Below are 14,330 nucleotides of genomic sequence, written 5' to 3'. Positions count from 1 at the left end.
CTGTGCTGAAGTGAAGAGTCACCAGGGAAACAGGAGAGGACAGGAACACCACGAAGAGATGCTGCAAGACCCCCAAAGGCAAGTCCCGGAACAGAGGATGGAGTAGTGTGTGAAAAAACAAAGGCAATTAAAAGTTTAAGACACACACACCCCTCCCTGCCTGTGTTGTACGTAACAAATATGCACACACAGGTTCACTCACTGGATAGAAGTTAGAGTACAACTGTATGTTGAATGAGCCAGAAAAGGTTGAGGATGAAAAGGAGGGCAAGGTGATGGAGCGGAGAGGGAGGTAAGAGTGGGATGGAGATACCAACAGAGCCAGGAGGAGAAGGGTTCAGTGGGAGATGCTGAGGTGGTGAAAGCAACAAGCAGGCAAAAGAAGGTAAATCAGAGCCTGGAGCAAGGCAGGAAAGGCCAGTGGGAAAGGAGGAGGGATCATGCCAGATCTTGTCGGTTTTCTCCTTGCAGAAGTCAGCCAGACCCAGGGCACAGAGGTGGAGCCAGCACTTAACAGAGCAATCGCTCCGCCACGGCTTCTCTCTGGAGAACAGCACCGAGTCTGGATCTCATTCGCCCTGACAGCTCCAATGCAGATACGAAGCTGGTGCCACGCAAATCCATTTCATAGTATTACTTCTCTCCTCCCCAGTCTACCTTGCTTCTTTACTCTCTTTCAAAATCAAAACCGTCCACTCTGCCCAGCCCCTCCAGGGTCCCAAAACCAATGCCAACCATCCACATGCAGCACCAGGGAGCATCAGTGCCCCCCTCCTCCGTACACTTCTGCACAGGACAAAGCAGCTGCTGCTTTATCAGAACCCTGTCCTACTGAACATGGTCCTACTCCTTTCAGACATGCAGTACTGGATAGTAACTCCCAGCCTTCAGAGACAGTGAGGAAAAAAAGATTAATTTATTCAGGCTTGTAAAGTGCTCTGAAACCACAGGATGGAAAGTGTCACAGGCAGGTGTACTGAGAGTCATCAAAAATTTGATTCAATGGCATTTTTAGTACCAATTTTCCCTTTCCATTATGGAAGAACAGTGCTGTCCATGTAGGCAAAACCCATTCTTTCCCTATTACTATTCCGACTGATGTACCACTGTGATCAGAAGCAGAGCACTCTAACATATTTAAGGCCACTAATATTGTATTTTGTCTTCTGTGCGTACTTTCTCAGATGAGAGATTTCAATCATCACTATTCAAGGAGCATTAAGAAACAGAAGATATCTCAGGTCATCTAAATCCTCCTCTCCAGTGGAGGATCATGCCTCTCCCTTCCCCCCACTTTGTTTATATCTAATCCAGTTGAGAGTGTCTCAAGCAGCAGGAATATTCTCCTTTCTCTCAGCAGACCTCAGAAAAGGCTGACAGAGAGCTGTCTTCAAGACTTGTTGCCTGCAGAAACAGTCTGATTTTTTTTTTTTTTTCAAATGCAATTCCTTTGTATCTGACTAGAGCAAAAGCAGTAGCATGTGTGAAACGTGAATAAGGACAATAAAAACCAAGCACCTCCTCTGAGGCTGCTGCAGAGGGACAGAGAGGAACAGCAGCACCAGGGGATCCAACACTCCTTTAGTCCTGTAGGTGAATTCTCAAAAGAGGAGTAGAGCCAGTAGACTACAGGTCATCTGGGCTCAATACATTTTTAATATGAAAACAAAAACAAACAAAAGCTTAACACGGAATTTCTCCTGGTTAGTTGCCCTGGTCTTACATTCTCTATAATTACTGCTGGCTGCTATCGGAGACAAGACCCTGGATTAGACAAGATCTGACCCAGCCTAGCAGCTCATGGGTGCCCCTTCCACAACACTGCACTAAGATACACCCTTGGGGCTTCAGACTCTCTGGCTCCTGAGTTTGGTTTGATTTAAGGAGTGCAAGAAATTCTGCTGGAATTAAGCTGGAGTTTTAATTTTTATTTTAAATCCAACCCTCAAAACAGTTTCCTCCCCACTTCATTGTTTGTTTGCTTTGAGGCCCCGCGATGGTGGTGTATTTTGCAAACAACTCTTTTTTTTTTTTTTTTCCTTCGTGTATACTTCTACAATCATACAAAAGCTTGTATAAAGCCACTTAATCAAGCATAAGGAACAAGAGTTTGCACTATACACTGACACAGAGATCAGGAGGAACACAAAGCACTCCCATTTAACATTTTATACATCACAAATAACACCGAAACAGTTGTAAAACAAGCCAATTCCTCATTATATTTCAGATGTACCACAACACAAATCCTTGCACATTAAATACAACTGAAAGGGTGCTGTGGAGTTGGCATTAGCTTGACAGACGCTGAGATGAGCTGCACTAGAAAGGAATATCTCAGCCCAAGACAGTGCATGTTAAAAAGGCATCTGCTTATTGTCTGATATGTGTATTTATTTACAGAGACAGCTTGCTGACACGCTGAAAGGTTGGGGCGGGTGGTGCAGGCTGGCATTTTTAACTCTCAGCAGGCATTCAGCACGCAGTTGGTTATCCTTCGGTCACGTCGCAAGCTTCCATTTTATTGCCGCGTGGTGGCGAAAGGGGGGGAGCAGGGAAAGGGGTTCCCCCCCCCCCCCCAGCTTGCCCTCAGCACTCACGGCAGCGTTTCCAAGCTGAGCCTCCACAGGCAAGCTGCCCCGAGGGCTCACCCCCCAACTTCTGGGGCCTCTGTTGCCTTTGATACACACATGAGAGGAGGCCTTCAAAAGCAACTCAAGTGCAAATTCTTGTGCATAGAAAACAGATCTTCTTTACCAAGAAAGAAAATTAATTAAGTGGGTAAAATCTCACAGGTTGGAACAGCAGCTGAGGAATTATCTTTCTATCAGGTCGGTAATGAGGACTGAAAAAAACCTCACACAGACATTAACAGCTTTATATGGGCTCGTTGGCATTCCAGATCAGATGTAAGGCTTGGCATTCCCAGGAGCAGCAAATGCAGCTTCAGTTACAGACCAGGCTCTGGGCAAACCACAGTTTGCCCCGCTGAAAAACAGTATCGCTACGATGCCTGGAAATGAAAGGTACATACCTATCTAGCAGAATAACTTTTTCCCACAGAAATTATGCCAAGGGAAGCTGTAGGTCACAACATCCAATGCCCCAGGTTGATCTGACACACCTCCGAAACTGGTATATAATGTGGAGGTGTGTGTGTGTGGGGGGGTGTTTGTGTGAAAGAGAGAAAGAGGCATTTATTCAACATGCTGTGGGGAACGTGAACAGCCAGCACATGCCTAGGTGCACATCAAACGACGTGATCAGACACTGACCAAATCCACCTCTTTCACCCTATTGATTTCCCCACCAACACCGCTGTGTGCTTAACCGTTAACACAAGTACTATTCGATACTAACAAAATAATTTAGACTATTTCCTACTCCCCGCAATGGAAAAACTACCCGATTTAGGGTCAATAACAAGAATGGCAAGCAGTGATGTATTCATGGTAACCACTGCAACAGGGGATCTCAACCACAAAGAAGCCACGGAGCCTACCGAGCATGACACTGAACCGTGCCAAGGTACTAAGAGCTACATTTCAGAAATGTGTTAATTTCCCTGGTTACTAAGGTACAGGAATTTGCCTCCCCCAAAAGAAAGAGAGAAAGGAAAAAGTAGTGAACTACTGGCCACCTTTCCAAAAACACACCTTTGGACACCTTCCTGCTTCTTTGTTACTACTCGTATCGCCGGAGTCCCAGTGAGGCCCCACAGAACCAAGCTTTTTACTGTGTGCAGCATGAGAGCTTGCTACCTAAACACACAGAAAAGCAGGAAAAAAGGAAATAGTAATATTTCTCTTGTTACAGATGGGAAGTAGAAATCCAGAGAGATACCAGTGGTAAAGATCAGCCAGGAAGCCAGTGACAGAACTGGGAAGAGAAAATCTTCAGTCTCAAGACTATTCCTTCACTATGGAGATCATTGTTCCTTCCTTCCTTGTTCTCCTTTCTTTCCCTGAAAGTTGTTTCTTTTACAGCTTGTAAAGTCCATCCTTAAAAGCCAAGTCCACAGCCTACTGATGTGCTACGCATTTTCAGGAGGAGGAGGCACAAGGATTCTGATGTAAATGAGCATAAGGAATTCTCAGCTGGCACCCCAAAACTGCCCCAAAGAGGCTAACTGCCCCCCTTTAAATGAACAGTGAATACTGGTACGCGATGTTTTGTATAGGATTCCAATATACTTAATCATGGGGCCTTCAGCTGACCAACTCAGAACCACGCTTGTGCATGTACTTCTGAAGTAGCTGTTTCATATTTTACCTGTGTGTTATCAATCGGATGATATCCCTACAAGATGAGGCAATTATTTTGAAAATACGTTTAAATTAAAGATACTTCTTGTAAAGGTTTCACTAATTACCCAGGCTTACCAAAGGCTAAGGATAATGGAGTATTTTCCCACCATCTCTGCCTGTCATTAATCCACATGCCCTCTTGTGTCCTAAACCCATTGGGAAAAGAAACCAATGGCACTTCCTGAGCAACAGGATTAAATTACCTACTTTGAGGAAGCAGGATGCCTAACAGAAGCATTTGCATTATTAATAGCTATTTAAAATCATTTTACATCATCTTCTAAGAAGTACCGCTACTTCCTTAGTTTCTCTTGGGTCTGAAATATCTGTAGTGCATAAACAACAGTTAGTCTAACTGTTTTTCAAGTTATTCTTTCTTGTTTGCCTCAGAAATAAAGCTTTCTGTCAGCTTGAACTGTTAATTTAGGTTTGCTGTTGCTGCTCTCTCCCTTTCCCTTGAATAAAGGGCTGGCTGATCCCTGGGATATGGCGGCACAGCACTTGGGTTTTCACACTCAAGCTGTCACTCTGTTAGCTCTGACAATCTGGCTGGTTTGTACCATACTTCTCTAAGGCTCTCATCTACCTCTCATATCTCTTCCCTTAGATTCACCTGAGCAGACACGTTGACACCTTTGGGCAGGATGTTCCCAGAATTGCAGGAGCATCCAAGGGTGGAAAGAAAACAGACATTCAAGACAGCACGCACTCTATGTGCAGCAAGGGGGTAAATCTATTATAGCAATCCAAACATCTGCCAGTAGTGAGGTTACTTTGGAAAGGCTTTGATTCCTGCCTAGGGAATTTAGTGTCATTTGCCTGCTCTGTAAGAGTGCCATGGGCTTCTTCATGCACTGTTAGGTCCAAATATACTCGTATGCATTACAGAGTTTTATGTATAATACATGTGTGTGTGATTCTGGTCCTTCAGAAGATTTTGCAGTGAAAAAGCTAATATAGAATGGAGTGCTTCGTGGAGTTGTATCGCTCTTCAATTCTCTTTTGGAATGCATCATTAGTTCTGCATAGTTGATATTTCTGCTTTATCTTCTTCAGATCCCCTTTCTTTAAACAAACTCCAGATTCCCCCCAGCCCCCCAAAAATGCCTCTTAAGACCTGATTGTTTTTCTTGAAAGACACAATAATTTTAAAGGACTTAGCAGTAGCATTTGAAGAGGAAAAAGCACACAAAAACCAATAATCAAATGGTAAAGGCCAAGAAGAAAGCCACAGCCAGTTATGGAAAAGGATATGCAATGCTGTTCCATTATCCTCTTGAAATGAAGAGTAAAAGCTTGCAAAAGTTCATTCCAGTGCCTGCAACTCTGCCTAAATCCTCCTGACCACAGTAACAAAGCTATTACACACCACGTGTTTTGGCATTTTCATCATGTTCCAAACATCCAGCACATGGCTCAAAGGTTTCAGCCCTTCAGACTGATGAATCTTGTGATCAGCACATGAAATCAGATTGCTAAGTTCAAAGAGAAAAGTAAGATGATTTTCCAAGACACAGAGGAAACCACCCTCTCCCCTCACATCCTTCTTTATTTTCCCCACAGAGCAGGTCAGGTCTCCTCGCCCATGTGCTACATCACCCAAACCTCTGTCCCTCAGCGTCCCACCCCGTGCTGTTCTTAACTGTCTTATCTGTAGAATTTGAGGTGGCTCTAGCTGTGCATAAACGGAAATAAACCACACAAAAGATTTGATTTTTTTCAAATTACCAAACTTAGTCAAATTAGAGCAGCTTTCAAGATTATCAGTGAGAAATCTTCGTTGGAACATGCAAGCCAGCAAAGACACACACACTCCACATGGAAGAAAAGCTTAACTGACTTGGTTGGAAATTATATTGTCATTGTGCAGTAAAGGCTGTTCATGGGAGGAAAATAGTAAATGAAGAGCTGAGCCCTACAGAAATAGCTACTAGATTTTCAAGTACCAAGAATGAGATGCCAGAACGTAAATACTATTCACAACATAAATCTTAAGGCCTCAAACGGGTTTACTCTGTCTGTGCAACAGAAAGGCACCTATTCATTGCAGAAAGCCAGTAACTGGAACAGATGAAGAACGTACAGAGTCAGCCAAACAAACAGCAGCAGAAGGTAAGGAAGAACTCCAGGTTAGCACCAGGCAAAGGGATACATCCATTCTTTTCTTCATCTCCCAGAATATAAAAATAGAAAATTGTGGTATTTTAAGAGCTATGTTTTTCTTTTTTACCTTCTACTCTCTGTACATTAAAATAAAAAAACTAAAGGGGAAGAAAAAAAAAAAAAAAAAGAAAAGAAAACTTCTGATCACTAATCCTTCCGGAAAGAGCAAATTTAACAGATATTCTTCTGGAATGCTATATAAAAATGGTTGAAACTTTCCAATGGTCCAAAAGAAACATGACTACCAGTTAATGTATTAGCAATTCCAGTACGTGGTAGAAATAGAGAGATGAGGTAATTCTTTCCTTAGCTAAGACTCAGTTGAACAAGCACCTTAAAGCCATTTTGTACTATGTGGCATTCAGCAAAATTATAGTACATCAGAATGGACTGACTAGGGGGAAGGCAGCTATTTATTTCTTGCTGGTATTTTCTCACGATGGTGCTTTTGAGGACTCATACCAGCTTTCATTACTAGGGCACATCCCCTGTTTGCAAATGTTTCTCATCATCTGCTTTTCCCCCAATCCACCCCACTGGCTTTCTCTTCTGCCTTCTCATTCACCGTCTTCAAACTACTAGTAATCAAAAGCAGGGTAGCAGAGTGGAAGTTGCAAGTATGGAGCTGGTCAAGCAATGTAGTTCAAGGACTATTGTTATTACAGGGCACAGGCAAAACAGAATGCTCCGCAGCTCCTGCAACAATGCTGAACGAACCCAGTTCCCAAAGGACCTCCCAGAACTGAAGAAATGGGGTGCCACCCCTCTGAAAGCCACAGAAAGCCAACTCTTTGGCTCACTGTCACAGTGTGACAGCAAAGGAACATCGCTTCCTCGCTTTCCCAGCTATTAATACAGTTATTAAAATGTGAGACAATGTTTTCTGTTGTAAAAACACTATATCGTCAGAGAATACCCTTCTGAAGGACTTTGTTAGGCAATTAGTGAAAGAGCACTGCTGAGCCTGCTGAGCACAAGAGGAGGGACAGCCAAGGGAAACAACAATTCCATTGAAACTGAGGGCAAAACTCCGTGTCTGCATCAGAAGCACAACCAGACCCCAAACAGATTGATAGGGAGAAGCTTCACTGGGAAAGACAAAGTTTTCAGAAGCGGTCAGTGGTTTGGGGATGCATCTATACACATCTCGGGCTGAGGATCCAAGACTCCTCAGGCAAGAAATGCTTAGCTGTTTCTGAAAACCTGGACCTACAGAAGCAGTTTTGGAAGCAAAAAAAAAAAAAAAAAAAAAAAGTCTGATCTATTCCCAAAACGTTTAGATGTCATTGAAATAAATGGTGGGAGTTCTGCCTTGCTCAGTACCCCACAAATTTTAAAAGTGTTTCCAAAATTCTGCACATGTCGATGTTACTGTCTATGTTGCTTTTGGAGCCTGGTCAGGTAATAGGCTGTGGAAGCCAAAATGCCACTTTTTATCAGCCTGAGCAATAGAGAGGGCTTCTGACTCTCAAGTTTCCTCCTGATAACTGGACTGCAGATACTCTCTGCCATTGTAGGGGCAAGACTGCAAATCCAAGACCATGCATTCTGCTTTTCTAGTATGGAGCTATCTGCAAAAGTATGTCTTGAAAATGAACATGGCCTTACCTTTTTTCCTGACCTTCCCCCACGCTTGTTTTTGTTTGTTTTATTTCTTCTTTTTTTTTTTTTTTAATTTCAGCATTTCAATAAATGGCACATCTGCATTTCAGCATTTTGCACCAGACTAGAAACAGTGAGACTGAGAGGCACAGAAAAATAAAAGACCAAATACAATTTGTAAAGGAGTTTGACTAAGACAGGGTGTGAACTAAAATCAGCCTATTGGCTTTACAATCAACCGCAGCGGCTTTTACTAGCACTTAGCTTTAGACTGCACCATTCCACAAGAGACTAGAGGAGGCAGCATCCCAAATAATTAGGCAGGGATTGCAATCAGGAAGCCATGACAAGGAAACTATCAACTGCACAAAAACTCTCTGCTGCATTGTTTGTTTTGGACTCTTGGGCACACAAAAAGGCTCCCAGTGCAGTTACGGTGCCGCTGATAAGTAAGCATTACCTGCTCCGGACAGCTATATTTCATTTTGGATGGGGTGAGGTGTTTAAAGGCCCTCAGAAAGCAGCTCCTAGCTGCGATAAACCGAAGAGAGCTTCTTCAAGGGGAAACCTTTGTTCCCTTTGACTCACCTGGTGAAAGCTGCTGCTTATAATCAATGACTATTTAAAGTCGGCTCTAATGCCTGGCTACCAGTTGGCAAGATGCAGCAGTCTGCAGACCACTCAAGCTAGGACCATGAATAAATAATTTCCACCAGCTGAGAAATGTTTTCTGGCACCTGGGAAGGGAGCCCAGCAACTGGGAGAAAGGATGAAGCCTTAGGAGGCTGTGAAACCTTGCTCTTTCGCACTGATGGTGCAATCAAGCCGTGCTGATTGCTTTCAGCCTTTGAGAGGTTTCTCAACACACGGAGCTCCAGTCCGTCCCAGCAAAGCATCAGACACCTCTTCCGAGGCACAAGCAAGTCGTCCTCAGGCCAGTGATGAAAGAGAGGTGTAGCGTGTGTACGCCTCGCCTAAGGACGCCTCAGAGTGAGTTTGCCAGAGCTTCAAAGGTGCCAAAGCATTCATCCCACCCCGTCTCCTAGCTGCGACATAAGCCAGCTGTGTTTAAACGAAAGGCAGGTAAGAAGGTTCAGCTGCCACCCCAGGTGCAAGCGGGCAGAGCAGGGTTACGGCACGAAGAGTCTAGACCCAGAGGGCTCCTTCCCCGCTTGGAGCTAGACTTGGGAGCGAGAGGTGGAGGAAGCATTTGGCTCACCAGGAGCTCGTCTACCTCCTTCGAAGGGCGGCCACGCTGCCCTGCTCTCCCGCCGGGCCGGGTGAGTCGGGGATCTCCTTCAACCCTCCCGTCCCTGCAGCTCGCCCTCAGCCAGCGCACTCCTGTACCAGGAGCTAACTGGCAACGCGGAAGGTCAAACCGGATCACCAGTGTCATCTCCTTGCCAAATACGAAGACAAGAAATCCCTCGCTAAAAACGGCTGCCAGAGGCACGAGCCTCTCTCGGCGCCCAGCAGGGCCCTGCTCCATGGGCAGCTGTTTCCAGAGCACTGCAACCAGCAAATCCAAGCCAGACAAGTAGCTCTTCAAGGCAGACATTAAACATTCATTTGTAATAAACACCCTCCCGAGCCCCAGGGACCGGTGAGAGGTGTAGGGAAACACAGCAAACAGAACCCAGAGAGGCCAGACTCACAACGCCTTGCGCTGTGGTTATCTGAACATGCAAAGGAAAAAAAAAAAAAAAAAAAAAAGAAGAAATAGACGTGTTTTCAAAATGGTCCATGTGCTAAGAAACAGAAATGAAATTTTGCATTTTGGATACTTTAGTTCGTCAAGGGCAGTTTTCCCTTATCTCTGAAGAGCAAGAGAGCATATTTCTCACTGTTATTTCAGAAATGTATGAAAGAATTTCAGACACGCTCTCTGCAATTGCTTTGCAATGAAATCCTTGGACTGAAATGTCTCCGCACTTGCAATCTTTTTATCTTTTCTCTCTGGAGCAAGGGGGGCTGTTGGGGAGGGCAAAGGAGAAAGGGGCCTGTGAGACCACAGAACAAAGACTGGGACTTGGGAGAGTGGCTGGCTATAGCTCATTTAATGGCTTTGGTTTGTCCAGTTAGAGTGCTGGATTTTGTTCATCTGTTGATTTTTATATTCATGGCACCGTGATTTTAAACAGAACCGCGGGCTTCTAGGAACGTATAAAAGGAAATAATCTTTTAAAATCAGATGTAAGGACACACATAAGGCAGGGGGCAGCCAGCACCGAGGATGGAGGACACTGTATGCAGTTTCCACAGGAAATGCTTATACCTGTTAACAATACTTATGTGGATCTTTTTCATATAATTGCTTAATTTCACATAGGGGAAAAAAAAATAAGTATTATAAAGATTAATATTTTAATATCACAGAAAGAAGATGGGCAAACACAGTTAAAGTAATAAAAGTGCAGCTGAGTGCATAGCTGAAGCTTTACAGCAAATTTGTTCATTTATGGTAATGTCCACTGTGTATTAGTATTTCCATAAATACTCTTGTAAATAAGATTACCAGCAGAAACTGAAACAATCCTTTTTAAACAAATGTTAAAGAATGGCTGCAGAATAAGACTTTTGTAATTCAAGGCAAATATTCATGCAAGAAGCTAGATCCCATGAATTACATGCATTTAGTCAAGGAGAAGAAATACTGTTGTGTGACCCATATGTCAAAATACAAACTGAATTGTGCAGCTGGAAGCTGAACACTTGAATACCAGCCACCGAATACTAAAAAGGAATTACTTGTAAACAACCAGCAAACCAAGAAACAATCTATGAATAATTTCAAGTAACTCATGCAATTGAGAAGTCAATAAGCTATTTGTAGACAATTTGTCAATAGAACTTAGATAGAAAATGATATTTTAAAATTGCTACAAATTACCATGTAGCTATCACAAGAACATGTATGATTCATCATGAAGAGACATAAGTAATTATATCAGGGGTTGAAAAGGCATTTTCTTTCTTGTGTTATAGTCTGTAACTGATCAGGTGTATTAGGATAATATTTTTAGTTATAATTCTGCTGATCCCTGAGGCATAAGCCATTAGTGAGTGATGGAGGCAAGATGATGAAACTTGATGGCTGATTTGCTCTCACCAAATTTGAGCAAAATCTGACGTCAACGAACCTGTACTTGAATGTACTAATGTCATTATTTCATCTCATTCTCACAGATCATCATACCAAATAATAATTTAATTGTCTTGATTCGCAAAGAGAAGTGACACCTTCAGTACAATGCAGCACAACCCTCTTTAATCCTTTAAAACTTCAAAGCAACAGATTTACTACTATTGTCCAATTAAAATGAAAAATAAACAAACCTTCCTCAAGCTGGATTTTCCAAGAATCCTTAAGAGCTCTCTAAGAGCTGCAGGACAGGGATTCCAAACTGGACGTGACAGCTGGAAAAAGGAGATTGGCGACCTTTTTACACCAGTAAGTTAAGTCAATCATTTGCCGGATTTATCACGGTAGTGCATGGAGAGGCAGCAAGCAGTCGCCAAGAAACCTCAGGTTCACAGCAGCAGTTCCTGATGGAAACTTCACAAGCCTTCCAGTTCATGAGGGAAACGGCAGGTTACAGGACACAAGGAAAGCTGGCCCTGTTCAACTGTGATGAGATCTACTCCAGAAGCAACAGGAAGCACATTTTTAGAAGGGTCTTATTCTGAAGGAAAGAATTCCCAGAGCCACGGATCTTGTAAAAGCATTAGGTTTCCTTGACCTCAGTAATAAAATGGCAGGAGTCAACGTTGCTGCAGAGATTTTGCAACATTTAAGAACAATTTAATGGTTCTACTTTTCTCATCAATTTTGAGTTTCATTTGCTTTATCAGTTATACAATTGGCATAACGCTGGAGAATGGTCAGCAACAGCCTTTGTTTCACACAGAAGCCTTTATTCCCTTCATCTTGACCTGAAATTAGGGCACTGCAGTAGATGGCCCTGGAGGCACTAATCACGTTGACTAACCAACCGAGTTTGCTAAATCACAGAAACCAGAGCAGCAGAAGGGAGGAACAACCTCCCTCCCAAACAACTTGGGGGGTTTGTTACTCTTAATTGGGTCACATCTTCATTCATTTGGGGCTCTAACACCTGCCCCTCCTTTGCAGCTCCCTGCTTGTTGCACCTCAACAGTGCAACATCCCATCTCCACAGTCCTCTGTAAATTACACATTTGGGGGAATGTTAACAACCACGAGACTTAACATACTTCCTGTATATTTTACAAGTGGTCTCCAACACTTGTACTGTTTCCTTCAGATCAGGTACAAGACCAGATGAAGAACTTGCTCTCAGGTGTAACTTGATATCTCCCCAAAAGCAGCAGGGCAACCTAACCAGATGGTTAGTTTTTGCTAAATACTGCTTTTCCCTGTAATTGTACCTCTCCTGGTCTGCATGAGATTCACTGGCAGTAAATGATGTAACAAGGGTAGATTACAACTTGCATTAGCGCATCAGTGTGGCATAACAAAGCATTCAAACAAGACTAATGTCTTTGGAATTGGGAGGGAGAAGGTAATTGAAAAGGACTGGAGAATGGTCACAAATACACTACTTGTTATGTGTGAAGTCCAACAATTTGGAAGTGGCTCTGGCACAGTTGTCGAGTCAAGATTAGTCACATTTCTGCCAGCAGTCAGCCACTCTTGTGTGATGTCCCTTCCCTGGACACTCTCTCCTCCTGTTTGGGTCACCAGTCAAAGGAAATCTTAGGACAACAAGCACCTCCTTTGGAGCTTTGCTAAACAAACAGACAGCTCCTCTTGAAGAAATGCCAGTGTCATAATGACATCCAAACCATTTTTCAACATTTCACAATGTGCTTAAGGAAGAGAGTTGCTGCCAGGCTGGAAAGCTCAGCCAGCTGGCCATTAGGAACAAGCCACACTTCTTGGGGTGACTGACTTGAGCTCATTTCTTCGTATTTCTTGCCTTCCTTTCTCTCAGGACAAAGTTGCAGTGTCTCATGCCCCAGCTGCAGAGGCTGTGCAGAGTTTGCCCGGGACACCTCGGAGCTTTTCCAGCTCAGGCAAGGGAGCAGGGTAGGAAGCTCCCAGCCTCCTCCTCCTGATACCTTCAGGAACTTTGCTGTCATGAGGATAAGGAGCCAACACATCATGGGTTTTGGGCCTCTTAGAAAACGTATCTTTTTTTTTAAAAAAAAGAGTTAAAAAAAATCTTACTTACTTTTAAAAACAAACTGTAACATCACCAGGAAAAACAAGCAATTAAAACTCAGTTCCCAAAGAGTTTTACAACGGTCACTTGACTCTGTCCCAAAAAGACAAACAACTTCATCACCTCTTCTCTCACTAACATACCCCTAACCTATCCCAGCTTCACAACCACATTTTCTCCAACAGATGGTCTAAGTGATTAACATAACTTTGCTAAACTCAGGGAAAGTGTTCTCAACATGTATTTATTTAGTTTCGAAGGCTGATGCTTCTATTTCAGACCTGAGAAACCACATTTGCATGTTTAAAAGGTTACCTCCCCCAACAATATCAATAGGCCTAATAAAAGATACAACCTACTTTCCCTGTCAACCTTGCCGAAGAAGCTGCCACCTCTAGATGTATTTCAGTCCAGCTCTTCCCACTGAATTTGCCTATATCTCTCTTTGCTGGCCTGTGTTTGTATTTCAGGAGAAAAAAGGACGAAACACTAAAACCAACAGATTTCCCCTTGAAGCACACAAAGGCATTTGCTTGCTGTAGCATTTGTATTTGGTACATTTGTATTTGGTACAGGCAGGATCGTGTCATCTTTTTCTTAGACCAACTTCTTCAGGAAGAAGAAATCAGCAGGAGTAGAGCTTGCGCTGATGAGCAAGAGACCTTGCTTTCAAGCCCTTTGTACGCTATTTATAAAGTATTGATGGAAGCAGTAGGTGGCAGCTGGTTAACATCCTATAACACCACTACAGAACGATTTTGACCAGAAGTTAAAGAGAGCCTCATAATTAATTGAGGCTGCAGGAGGAATGCAGGCAGGCTGACTAATTACCTCAGATACCCTGGCTAAGGCGCTCGCTGTTGCAACACGTGTTAAGGGATCTCTGATGTTCATAAGCAGTCGGGATCTCTGTTTTGTGTCTCCGCTAAAGATGCATTTCTAAATACCTAACGCAGCTCCCTCAGCCAGACCCCTCACTCCATACTGTATTGCAGCAGCCATCGTTTTCCTTTCCCTCGCACAACCCAGCCTTGCTCAGATACGCCATCTGCTC

At 43.4% G+C, this 14,330-nt stretch overlaps 1 protein-coding gene across 5 annotated transcripts in view; it reads right to left on the bottom strand.

Moving 5' to 3' along the window:
* The window catches only part of TSPAN18 (tetraspanin 18), a 124,261-nt gene that overhangs the window by 62,971 nt on the left and 46,960 nt on the right, over positions 1-14,330 (bottom strand). The window lies entirely within an intron of this gene.

The sequence above is a fragment of the Tyto alba genome, unplaced genomic scaffold (assembly GCF_018691265.1).
Source record: "Tyto alba isolate M040663 unplaced genomic scaffold, T.alba_DEE_v4.0 Super-Scaffold_18, whole genome shotgun sequence".
Taxonomy (NCBI): Eukaryota; Metazoa; Chordata; class Aves; order Strigiformes; family Tytonidae; genus Tyto; species Tyto alba.
The sequence above is the reverse complement of the archived record's forward strand: the minus strand, read 5'-3'. Positions and strand labels throughout refer to the sequence as shown.